At 39.4% G+C, this 12,978-nt stretch overlaps 1 protein-coding gene across 1 annotated transcript in view; it reads left to right on the top strand.

Annotated features, from left to right (window-relative positions):
* Positions 1–12,978, top strand: part of LOC126481445 (serine/threonine-protein kinase Genghis Khan) — a 382,862-nt gene that overhangs the window by 359,731 nt on the left and 10,153 nt on the right. The window lies entirely within an intron of this gene.

The following is a 12,978-nucleotide window of genomic DNA, read 5'->3' as shown; positions in this document are numbered from 1 at the left end:
AAAGGACAGGTATACACTCGCGCACACACACACATATCCATCCGCACATACACAGACACAAGCAGACATTTGTAAAGGCAGAGAGTTTGGGCCTTGGTTGAATCTGGGAGTAGGGCTGAAGGTGAGGCCTTTGGATAGGACAGAGGTTTCGGATTGGGAGAGAGGTTTGGAGGAAAGGTTAACTACTGAATTAGGGTGTTGTGGTTCCAGATTGTGTTGATTAGAATTTTGAGGTTTTGGGGGGAGTGGAGCTGGAAGTGGGAGATTGAGTAGATGGGAGAGACTGGGTCTGTGTGCAATGAGAGGAGGTTGAGGTTTGCTGGAAAGGTTGTGAAGGGTGAGTGAGTTGCCTTTCCGGAGGTGGGAAACCAGGAGATTGGATAGTTTTTTGAGGTGGAGGGTGGCATGCTGTTCTAATTTACGGTTGGCCTGCAGGAGGATGCTCTGAACAGCCAGTGTGGATGTGGGAGAGGAAAGATTAAGGACTTTTATTAAGGATAGGAGTTGACGGGTGTGTTCATTGGCTGAGTTGATGTGTAGGTGAAGGATTAGGTGGGTGAGGGCAATGGATTGTTCAGTTTGGAACTGGTATAGGGACTGATGGAAAGAAGGGTTGCAGCCAGAGATGGGAACTTTAAGTGTGAGGTCTTTGGGGGTAATGCCAAATGTCAGACAAGCCTGAGTAAATAAAATATGGGAGTGTAATCTGGCTAGGGTGGAGGAATGTTTGTGGAGGGAATGTAAATAAAACTTAATGGGGTCATTGTGAGGGTGACATGGTATTAGAAGGTGGAAAGTGTAACATCCATACCGGCTGTTCAGAGCATCCTCCTAAAGGCCAACCGCAAATTAGAACACCATGCCACCCTCCACCTCAAAAAACTATCCAGTCTCCTGGTTTCCCACCTCCGGAAAGGCAACTCACTCACCCTTCACAACCTTTCCAGCAAACCTCAACCTCCTCTCATTGCACACAGACCCAGTCTCTCCCATCTACTCAATCTCCTACTTCCAGCTCCACTCCCCCCAAAACCTCAAAATTCTAATCAACACAATCTGGAACCACAACACCCTAATTCAGTAGTTAACCTTTCCTCCAAACCTCTCTCCCAATCCGAAACCTCTGTCCTATCCAAAGGCCTCACCTTCAGCCCTACTCCCAGATTCAACCAAGGCCCAAACTCTCTGCCTTTACAAATGTCTGCTTGTGTCTGTGTATGTGCGGATGGATATGTGTGTGTGTGCGCGAGTGTATACCTGTCCTTTTTTCCCCCTAAGGTAAGTCTTTCCGCTCCCGGGATTGGAATGACTCCTTACCCTCTCCCTTAAAACCCACATCCTTTCGTCTTTCCCTCTCCTTCCCTCTTTCCTGATGAAGCAACTGTTGGTTGCGAAAGCTTGAATTTTGTGTCTATGTTTGTGTTTGTTTGTGTGTCTACCAACATGCCAGTGCTTTCGTTTGGTAAGTGGTAAAAATGAGCCTCAGTTGCAGAATGTTACCGGTTTCAGCTAGAGTAATCTAGCCTCCTTCAAAATCATAACATAAACTAATACATGCCAGAATAAGGCACGGTCAAACATAACAAGCTAAAGCACCGTGGTACCATGTTAAGCTACATTGGAACTGACTGTGGCATGCAGATATGTACCGAGCAAGACAGCCGATCATGCGCATGTGCACACAGAAAGTCAAAGGTGCCTGCCATTGGCTGTCTTTATTTTATGTACTGGGAAATTACCTATAATGTTAAACCGTAAATTTGTGAGAGAACAAGGCATCGGGATTCTATCTACTTAGTCAGTTCCAACATAGCGTCCGCAGCTAACCAACTGCTTTCCTCTAAGTGGAGCCCGGGCTGTTCCTCAGCTAAATAATGTAGCTTGACATGGTGCCACAGTACTTTAGCTTTTTATGTTTGACAGTGCCTTATTCTGGCATGTATTAGTTTATTTTATGCCTCTGAACAAGGCTAGATTACTCTAGCTGAAACCTGGTAAAGACCAGTAAAATTTCGCAATTGAGGCAGATTTTTGACATATTAATTAATCACAGTTGCTGACAGGGCTGCAACACATTAAAAATTCTTATATTTATTTGTTTATTTAATCTCAGCCACTTTTGAGCTACACCAGTAGTCATTACATATCTAATACCTTTTATGCGAATTATTATGACAACTTGTGTATGTTTTGTGTGTGTGCGTGTGTGTGTGTGTGTGTGTGTGTGTGTGTGTGTGTGTGTGTGTGTGTGTTTTATTTAATTTATTTCTTCGTGTTCTGAATATTAAACTAAGTTTACTTTTTCTAGCATACAATTTTTTTTATTTCTGTTTGTTTCTGCTACTACTGCAACAATATTTAAATGGTTATCTGTCCACATTATGTAAATGTTAATTTCTCTTAATGTTGTAAGTAAAAGCTAGTAGTACACAGTGATGGTAAATTTTCCATTCTTGGTAAGTGACAAGCTTCATTTTCAAAACTGAAAATCTAAAAGCTCTCGAGACTATTTTTTTTTTTTTAATAAAATTGCAGCCAAATAGCCATATACCGCTACTTTGCTTAACATTTTATATTTACATTTTACATTTTTGCATATTCATTTATCAATTTCACTCTTTTACTGCACAGTTCTATGTGATATCGTTCACAGGCTTCGTTACACAGTTCACATACACATGTTGCGGTTGGGTCGTGATAAGTTTTGTTTTTGCAGATTAGATGATGAAAGCCGTGAATAGAAAGTCTAGTTACGACATGTCACTGTTCAAAGTTTGGTGCTGTCCATGAGCGGTTCGTCATTACTTCGGTGCCATAAAACTCCAGCCATATTTTTTCTCATTTGTCCTCCACAATCTTCAGTTGCTTTCTGGAAGCCCTGGTGTGTAGCATCATATATCGAAGTCTGATGTCTTCAATTAGGAATGTCTCTCTCGCTAGCAGGTACACTAGTCTAGATCTTGTTGTCTTTGAAAGACCTAGTGCTCTTTTTAGATAGGTCGATTTTACCTTTTCTAGTGTTTCTAGATCTTTTTCTGTCAGGTGGCCCCATATAACCTCCATCCCATAGGCCAGGATTGGCAAGATTTTTGTGTTGAATAATTTCATGCCTGTTTCTAGACTGAGTAGGCGGATGTTTTTTATGTCCTGTATTGCTATTATTGCTTGGGCTGCATGTTCTGTTGTATGTTTTGTGAAGCATTTGGCTGTTGGTTGCAATGTCACTCCTAGGTATTTAAAGTCTGATGAGATTTTTATTTTTTGTCCTCTGATACTGATTTCCGCATTCTTGGGTGTTTTGCCTCCTTTTCTAAAAATTACCATTTCTGTCTTTGTTATGTTTATGTGTAGTTTGTGTTCACTGCACCATCTGTCTATTTTCTCACTGATTCTCTGCAGCTTCTGTATATCTGTTGAACCTACGGCTACGTCGTCAGCGTATGCATATACATACACATCTTCTTCATTTTCTCCAATTCGGAGTACTTCTTCAGTAGCAAGAATGTACAGCAAAGGGCTCATTGGGTCACCCTGTAAGACTCCATTCGATTGCAGAATGGGGTTCGAAAAAGAGAGGTTGTCTGATATTGTAATTAAGTTGTATTCGAGGATTGACTTGATTATTCTTGCCCATACACTATCTTCTCTCATTGTGTTTTCCAGTTTTCGGACTATGAGCTCTCTTTCCAATAGGTCAAAGGCTTTGGTAAAGTCTATGAACACTGTGTAGAACATTTGTTTCTTTTGTAGCGCATCATCGATGTTGTTTAGAAGAAGACTGACTGCCGTAAGTGTTGATCTTCCAGATCTGAAACCCATTTGTCGTTCTGGGAGATGACTGTCCACAGAGGCTTGGAATTTTTGTGTTATTATCTTTGAAAACATCTTGAATTTAGTATTTTCCAGGGCTGTGCCTCTGTACTTGTTTGGGTCCATTGGGTCTCCTTTACCTTTGTAGAGAACTTTTATTGTCGAGTGTCTCCATTGTGTCGGAATTCTTCCAAGCTCCAGGCATTTGTTAAACAGTTTGGTCCATATGTGTTGGAGGACCTCTTTCGCATCTTTTATATGTTCATTATATATGTTATCAGGTCCTGCTGCTTTCTTGTTCTTCGGTGCTTTTATTACTTCTTTCACGTCATCTTCATTTAGGGGTTCCCATGTATTGTCTTTTTCCTTAGTTTGATGTTTTTTCTCTTTCTTTGGGAGTGTTTTGAGTCCTCGTTTGTTCAGTATCTTACTGGAGTGGTCTTCCCATTCCTTCAGGTCTATATTTGGTGTATGAGCCATTTTTCTTGGTCTTGCTGCTATGTATGGGTCTTTCTCTGCTTCATCCGCTTCTCTTTTTGTCTCTCTTTCTATGTATTCTTTTTTCTTCTCTCCTATTAGTTTTTTGTAGATTCTCCTCTCTTCTGCGTACAGTTTGTATGTTTCCTCGTCATGCTGGTTTCTTAGTTTGTGGAGGGTTCTTAGAACAGTGTTCCTTTTGCTGTAGCATTCAGCATCAAACCACCTTTTGTCCGTCCTTGTTTTGGGGATTGTTTGTATCACTGAATTTTTTAGGAGGTCTTCTATGTGGTCTGTTGCTTTTTCAAGGTCTCCTTCCTCTATGAAAGTTTTTATTTGTGTTCATTGTTCTTGCTGGTTTGTTAATTTTTCTATATCAATTTTTCTTTGTGTGATTTGGTGGGTCTTTCTTGCTGGCGGTGACATGATGATATTTATTTTTATCTTCATTGGAATGTGCTTTCGTATAGGAGCAATGGAGTCATGCCATATTGATTGAATACTTCCTTCTATGTCTCCTCTTGTTAATGCGATATCAATGGTGCTCTTCCCATTGGGGCATATGTATGTAGGTATCTGTCTATCGTTAAGTAGGGTGAAACCATCTTCTTCTAGGGTTTCAACGACTAGTTTTGTTTTATAGTTTTCTGTGTCTGTTCTGCAGTTGAGATCGCCTGCAATAATGGTGGGTTTGCTGTCGCATTGTTTGATGAGTGTGACTATTTTGTCAATTATTTTTACAGCATTTGTGTGCGGTTTAAAATAGGCTGCAATTATATTTATGTTTGCCGCTTCTATTAGCATACTATTTTCTTGTTTTATGATTTTTTTGGTGGGCGTCATACAGGGTTTCAGTAGGATAGATATTCCTCCCATGGGTCGTCCTCTTTCTCCCTTCTTTGCCATTAGGTGATAATTATAGAAATCTTTATGTTACCAGCTGTCTATCAGGAAGGTTTGTGTTGGAATTGCAAGATCCGAGTTTTGCAGAATGTCTGTTGGTGTTAGGTTAAGAGCACTTTTTACTCCCTCTGTATTCCACAAGACTGCTTTTAGTTCTTGCTCTTCTGGTTTTCTTCTTAGTTTAGTTGAGCTCTGCTCCCTCTTCCATTGATTGTCTTGGGAAATGAAATCGACGTACTTTTATGTTTTCTGGCCAGAATTCTGGTTCTTGTGTGATTTGTAGCTTTTCAAACGGAATGCCTACTTTGAAAGCTTTTTTGCCGCCCAGTGTGCGCAGTTCTTCACATTCTAGTTGTCCCAGTATTCCGTTCTTGTTAAGGTATTTCACTACTGTAGCAGTTGTGCTGGTTCTCTTTAAGTTACCGATGTATAACCACGCTGTTGTTTCTGCTGCTTGCATTTCTTCGTCTTTTTTGGTACCCGTTATGGTTTTATAATTACTCTGGTTTCTTCTGTACCAGCTCCTCCCTGCCACAGTACTCGAAGTCGGTTCCTCTAGTTCATTAACCTGATTTCGGGTTTTATTATGTTGCTCATGTGCATTGATTTGGACTTGTAGCTGATTTTGTTGCTGGAGCAGAGGATTTCTGTATATTGTTGTTCCCTCTGGTTTAACTTTGTTGTTGTATTTAGTTTGTATATTGTTTCCATCAGTTTTGGTTTTCTCTGCGTCTAGGTGGCTTTCCTTTTCTAGAGTTTTCTTTCTTTGCTCTTGTATTAATATCCCTAGTTGGTTTTTTAGGAAATCAGTTATCTCCTCCACTTTATGCCTCAGTTCTCCCATTTCTGTGTTTTTTTGCTTTTTCCAGAAAGCTACCCACACCGATGTCTCTGTTGAAGTTCTTGTCAGATCCTGTAGGTGTCTCTTCCGTCTGTCTCTGTCTACTATGTGCTGTTTCCTGCGTTGCGCCAATAGATGTCGCTAGGTGACCAGCAGTCCACTGTCCGCTATGTGCTGTTTCCTGTGTTTCGCCAATAGATGTCGCTACGTGCCCAGCAGGCCACTGTCCGCTATGTGCTGTTTCCTTAGTTTCTCCAACAGATGTCGCTAGTTGTCCACCAGTGCAGCTGTCTTCTCCCGCGCTCGTCTCTTAGTGGATGTTCCTAACCTCTCTTGTAGGATTCCTATTCTCCATCTTATTTGCTTTTGCTTCATTTTTCAAAGATTCTAAACATTTTCTTATTTCACTCACCGCCTCTAGTAAGTCGTTCTTCATTTCCTTCTTCATATATCCTCCTTCTTCTGCCACTTTTCCGATCATCACAAGAGCGTTCTCAATACGATACACTGTACTGTCTGCCATCTTACTATTTTTACTCTTCCCTTCACTTCTATTTTAGCTCATCTGGCTAAAGTCTTCAGCCATCCTAAATACAAAGCTTTATCAACTGATTTTATGACTTCATTTTTTCTGATGTTTCAGTGTACATTATCAGAGTCTAATTACAATTGAGGGTTTGTGTTGAGTGGACTGGGTGAGAGAAGAAAGTCTGTGGAGGGCTAGGAGGGAAGTTTGGAGAAGGGTGGCTGACGCCTGTGAACGAGAGGTAACAGGTGGATAGGATAGGAATTTGGCACCGATTAGCTCATTCTGGTTGCAGACAGGGGGAGTTATACACAGCACACAGTGATGTGAAGGAGTGTTTGGGGAAAGGAGTGAGGAAATATAGAAAGGGGATGATGCACAGAGTCCAGAAGGCAAAGGCTGTGATGCTCAAAAAAAAAAAAAAACTAATAATAATAATAATAATAATAATGCACTGTCAAAAGTGGTGATGGGTTAGTATATTAATATGTTGCCACCGCAGCTTCATTTTTGTATAGTATTCATTGTAATTTTGGTTTGTCTTTGTGGTAGCAAAAATAAAGCAAAGTGTTTGTTTTATACCAATAGTAAGTTTTGTTTGTTCTGATCTATCCTGTCCTTAGTTGCTAGTTTAATAATGCAGTGGATTACAGTACTCCATTGATATTCCAATTGAATAGTCTGTTCATTAGATGCATTCTTTTTTTTTTATTATTATTATTATGCGGTATTGTGCAAAAGAAGTGAGATCTAACATGCTAACATCAGATGATTATAGGCATTACTCAAAACTTACCATTGTTCGTGCTTCATTGAATGTGACATGTGCAGAAAACAGACAGCTGAAAGGAAATACTTACAACATTTCCATACTTGAATGCAGTCTGAATCGTGGAAATAATTCACAACAAATTATTGTATCATATTGAAAATACAGTCTTCCTGTCCTTGTAGTCTTCGAATCGTGTGTCTGAAATTTAAGACTTTTCTCAATAATTTAGTGTCAGATTTGTCTTCAGCAATGTAAGACATACACTTCTAGACATATAAATTCTAGACTCAGAACAGGGAAAGTAGTAGTGGCTCCTATCAACTGACCACTGTCCACACGGTTGTCATCTCTTGGGATAATACAGTACCTTCCACACTGTGGTAGTTGCCTTATACCTTGTGTTCTATTGTGGGCAGTAGGTAATGTGATGGGTAAGCACAGACACTCTGTGACCAACTTTCCACCTTGTGTCACCTGCTGCTTCAGTCACCTGCTGTAGTTGTGTAGCCACTCACCTCTAAACTACCAAGCAACACTGTTCAGTACATACTTTGTTCATTTGTTTCCTGTGGCTTGGTTACTTCAATTCCTGTACCTGATGTGGTTCACTTTTTTCTCTCTTTTGATAACAGAAATAAATGACATACAGTATGTGTTATATAAATACAAGCAAGATGGGTAAGAATCCTACAAGTACATCTCTTTTACACAATTATATCTAGTGATATAATTTTTTATGACGTAAACAGATATTAACATACATTATTTTTGACAAAGACAGTTTTTTCTAAATCATAGATACCGAAAAATTATATCGCACCACTGATTTTTTTCCCTCCTCCACCTTTCATTACTCATGAAAAACGTAAATACATATTTTATATATAAAACACATTTTATTTTAAATGTTTTGTACGTATTACACCATTACATGCACTTATATGTGTCACTTGGGTGAATATTTTAAACATAATGCTTACGTTGTTGTGGAAAGTCCTGGATGACATACAAACAGTGAAATGAGTAAAGATATCCACCTTCAATCTAGTACAGACATTAAGCAGTTGATTGATACAGAAAAAAAGAAGTTGAGGATTGTGCATTCTAGCTGAACCTTTGAAATCTGGTGTTAGAAATGCGTGTGCATACACATCTCCCCTCCTCTCCACCACACGCTCTGTCAAATTACACCAGTGTGACCAGGTATAAGAATAACATGAACATAACATTTTACTTGTATTATTTCTGTGCCTTATTACAACATAGTAATAATGTATAAATGTAACATAGTCATATTTTATATGATTCTTTTAGAATAAAAGTTTCTTAGTAAGTACCCAGATAATGCGGCAATCAATACAACAGCGTAGCATTCCCCCACACCTGTCACCCCTACTCTTGCTGCAGCATAGCAGCAATATACTTTTACATGCAATGCCTGAGATACTGTCCAGCTTCAGAAATTAATTAAATTATTTTATCATCTTGTGCAGCCTAACACACTTCCCTTGGGCACAATCGAAGTTTCTTCGACATCACTTGATGACGCTCCATCCAAGATAACCTGCTGCATCCTACCTACAATAAATCCACAATCCAGCCACAAATTTTGCTTGCTACACCATATGCTCATACGTTTGACAATAAGTGGAGATATAGCACTGAGTCAAATGCTTTTCAGAAATTAAAAAGTGCTGCATGTACCTGACTGCCTCAATCCAAAGCTTTCATTATGTCATTTGAGAAAAGTGTGAGTTGTGTTTCGCATGATCAATGTTTTGATCAATGCTGATTGGCATGGAGGAGATAATTTCATTTGAGTTACCCTCATTATGTTTGCGCTCAGAATATATTCTAAGATCCGACAACAAATTGATGTCAAGGATATTGGGTGGTAGTTTGGTGGGTCACTTTTACAACCCTTCTAGTAAATGGGTTCGACCTTTGCTTTCATCCATGTTGTTAGTACACAATATTAATAGTAACCTTATACAATATTAATAGTAACCTTTTTTTGTGGATGATTCAGTTACCTATAATGAAATACTGTCCGAAAGAAGCTGCATAAATATTCAGTCAGCGATAAGATTTCAAATTGGCGCAGAGATTGGCAACTTGCTCAAAATGTTCAGAACTGTAAAATTTTGCACTTCAAAAAATGAAAAAATGTAGTATCCTATGACTATACTGTCAATGTGTCACTGTTGGAATCTAACAACTCCTACAAATACCTGGGTGTAACATTTTGTAGGGTTATGAAATTGAATGATCACATAGGTTCAATTGTGGGTAAAGCAGGTGGTAGACTTCGGTTTATTGGTAGAATACAGTGAACATTCAATCAGTCTACATAAGAGATTGCGTACAAATCACTCGTGTGACCCATCCTAGAATATGCTTAAGTGTGTGGGACTTGTGCCAGATAGCACTAACAAGGGATATTGAATGTGTACAGAGAGGGGCAACACCTATAGTCACAGGTTTGGGAGGGTGTCACAGAGATACTGAAGGAACTGAACTGGCAGACTCCTGGAGACAGGCATAAACTATCCGTAGAAAGTTTGTTGACAAAGTTTCAAGAACCAGGTTTAAATGATTACTCTAAGAATGTACTATAACCCCCTACGTATCGTACACATAGGGACCATGAGGATAAGATTAGAATAATTACTGCAAGCACAGATGCATTCAAACAGTCATTCTTCTCATGTTCCATACATGAACAGAACAGGAAGAAACCCTAATAACTGGTACAATGGGATGTATTCTCTTCCATGTACCTCATGGTGGTTTGCACACACACACACACACACACACACACACACACACACACACACGCTTGCCATCACTTGGTAGACAGTTATCTGCTCTGTGATTTGCATGTGAAGTTATGGAAAGCAATATTTCTTCTTGTACTTAAATAAAAAGAAATGGAAGACCTCTAAGATCTAGATAGGTAATACCAGGAATTATTGTATCTTTTCAACTATGTGTTGTCATGATCACAAAAGGTTAGGTTAGTGTTTATAGATCTAAGGCATAACAGATTGTGTTGTTGTTGTTGTGGTCTTCAGTCCTGAGTCTGGTTTGATGCAGCTCTCCATGCTACTCTATCCTGTGCAAGCTGCTTCATCTCCCAGTACCTACTGCAACCAACATCCTTCTGAATCTGCTTAGTGTATTCATCTCTTGGTCTCCCTCTATGATTTTTACCCTCCACTCTGCCCTCCAATACTAAATTGGTGATCCCTTGATGCCTCAGAACATGTCCTACCAACCGATCCCTTCTTCTAGTCAAGTTGTGCCACAAACTTCTCTTCTCCCCAATCCTATTCAATACTTCCTCATTAGTTATGTGATCTACCCATCTAATCTTCAGCATTCTTCTGTAGCACCACATTCCGAAAGCTTCTATTCTCTTCTTGTCCAAACTATTTATCGTCCATGTTTCACTTCCATACATGGCTACACTCCATACAAATACTTTCAGAAATGACTTCCTGACACTTAAATCTATACTCAATGTTAACAAATTTCTCTTCTTCAGAAATGCTTTCCTTGCCATTGCCAGTTTACATTTTATATCCTCTCTACGTCGACCATCATCAGTTATTTTGCTCCCCAAATAGCAAAACTCCTTTACTACTTTAAGTGTCTCATTTCCTCATCTAATTCCCTCAGCATCACCCGACTTAATTCGACTACATTCCATTATCCTCGTTTTGCTTTTGGTGATATTCATCTTATATCCTCCTTTTAAGATGCTATCCATTCCATTCAACTGCTCTTCCAAGTCCTTTGCTGTCTCTGACAGAATTACAATGTCATTGGCGAACCTCAAAGTTTTTATTTCTTCTCCATGGGTTTTAATACCTACTCCGAGTTTTTCTTTAGTTTCCTTCACTGCTTGCTCAATATACAGATTGAATAACATCGGGGAGAGGCTACAACCCTGTCTTACTCCCTTCCCAACAACTGCTTCCCTTTCATGTCCCTCGACTCTTACAACTGCCATATGGTTTCTGTACAAATTGTAAATTGCCTTTCGCTCCCTGTATTTTACCCCTGCCACCTTTAGAATTTGAAAGAGAGTATTCCAGTCAACATTGTCAAAAGCTTTCTCTAAGTCTACAAATGCTAGAAACATAGGTTTGCCTTTCCTTAATCTTTCTTCTAAGATAAGGCGTAAGGTCAGTATTGCCTCACGTGTTCCAGTATTTCTACGGAATCCAAACTGATCTTCCCCGAGGTCGGCTTCTACTAGTTTTGCCATTTGTCTGTAAAGAATTTGTGTTAGTATTTTGCAGCTGTGGCTTATTAAACTGATAGTTCAGTAATTTTCACATCTGTCAACACCTGCTTTCTTTGGGATTGGAATTATTATATTCTTCTTGAAGTCTGAGGGTATTTTGCCTGTTTCATACATCTTGCTCAGCAGATGGTAGAGTTTTGTCAGGACTGGCTCTCCCAAGGCCTGCAGTAGTTCCAATGGAATGTTGTCTACTCCCGGGGCCTTGTTTCGACTCAGGTCTTTCAGTGCTCTGTCAAACTCTTCACGCAGTATTGTATCTCCCATTTCATCTTCATCTACAGCCTCTTCCATTTCCATAATATTGTCCTTAAGTACATCGCCCTTGTATAGACCCTCTATATACTCCTTCCACCTTTCTGCTTTCCCTTCTTTGCTTAGAACTGGGTTTCCATCTGAGCTCTTGATGTTCATACAAGTGGTTCTCTTATCTCCAAAGATCTCTTTAATTTTCCTGTAGGCAGTATCTATCTTACCCCCTAGTGAGATAAGCCTCTACATCCTTACATTTGTCCTCTAGCCATCCCTGCTTAGCCATTTTGCACTTCCTGTCGATCTCATTTTTGAGACGTTTGTATTCCTTTTTGCCTGCTTCATTTACTGCATTTTTATATTTTCTCCTTTCATCAATTAAATCCAATATTTCTTCTGTTACCCAAGGATTTCTACTAGCCCTTGTCTTTTTACCTACTTGATCCTCTGCTGCCTTCACTATTTCATTCCTCAAAGCTACCCATTCTTCTTCTACTGTATTTCTTTCCCCCATTCCGGTCAATTGTTCCCTTGTGGTCTCCCTGAAACTCTGTACAACCTCTGGTTCTTTCAGTTTATCCAGGTCCCATCTCCTTAAATTCCCACCTTTTTGCAGTTTCTTCAGTTTTAATCTACCAGTAGATTGTGGTCAGAGTCCACATCTGCCCTTGGAAATGTCTTACAATTTAAAACCTGGTTCCTAAATCTCTGTCTTACCATTATATAATCTATCTGATACCTTTTTGTATCTCCAGGGTTCTTCCATGTATACAACCTTCTTTCATGATTCTTAAACCAAGTGTTAGCTATGATTAAGATGTGCTCTGTGCAAAATTCTACCAAGCGGCTTCCTCTTTCATTTCTTAGCCCCAATCCATATTCACCTACTACGTTTCCTTCTCTCCCTTTTCCCACTACCGAATTCCAGTCACCCATGACTATTAAATTTTCTTCACCCTTCACTATCTGAATAATTTCTTTTATTTCATCATACAGAGTGTGTATTATTTTCTTTTCTGTTAATCCCTGTGTTTGCTTGAGCATTTGCTCTCCAATAAAAGATAGTTCAGTTTATCAAACACCAGAAA

The sequence above is a fragment of the Schistocerca serialis genome, chromosome 5 (assembly GCF_023864345.2).
Source record: "Schistocerca serialis cubense isolate TAMUIC-IGC-003099 chromosome 5, iqSchSeri2.2, whole genome shotgun sequence".
Lineage (NCBI taxonomy): Eukaryota > Metazoa > Arthropoda > Insecta > Orthoptera > Acrididae > Schistocerca > Schistocerca serialis.
The sequence above is the reverse complement of the archived record's forward strand: the minus strand, read 5'-3'. Positions and strand labels throughout refer to the sequence as shown.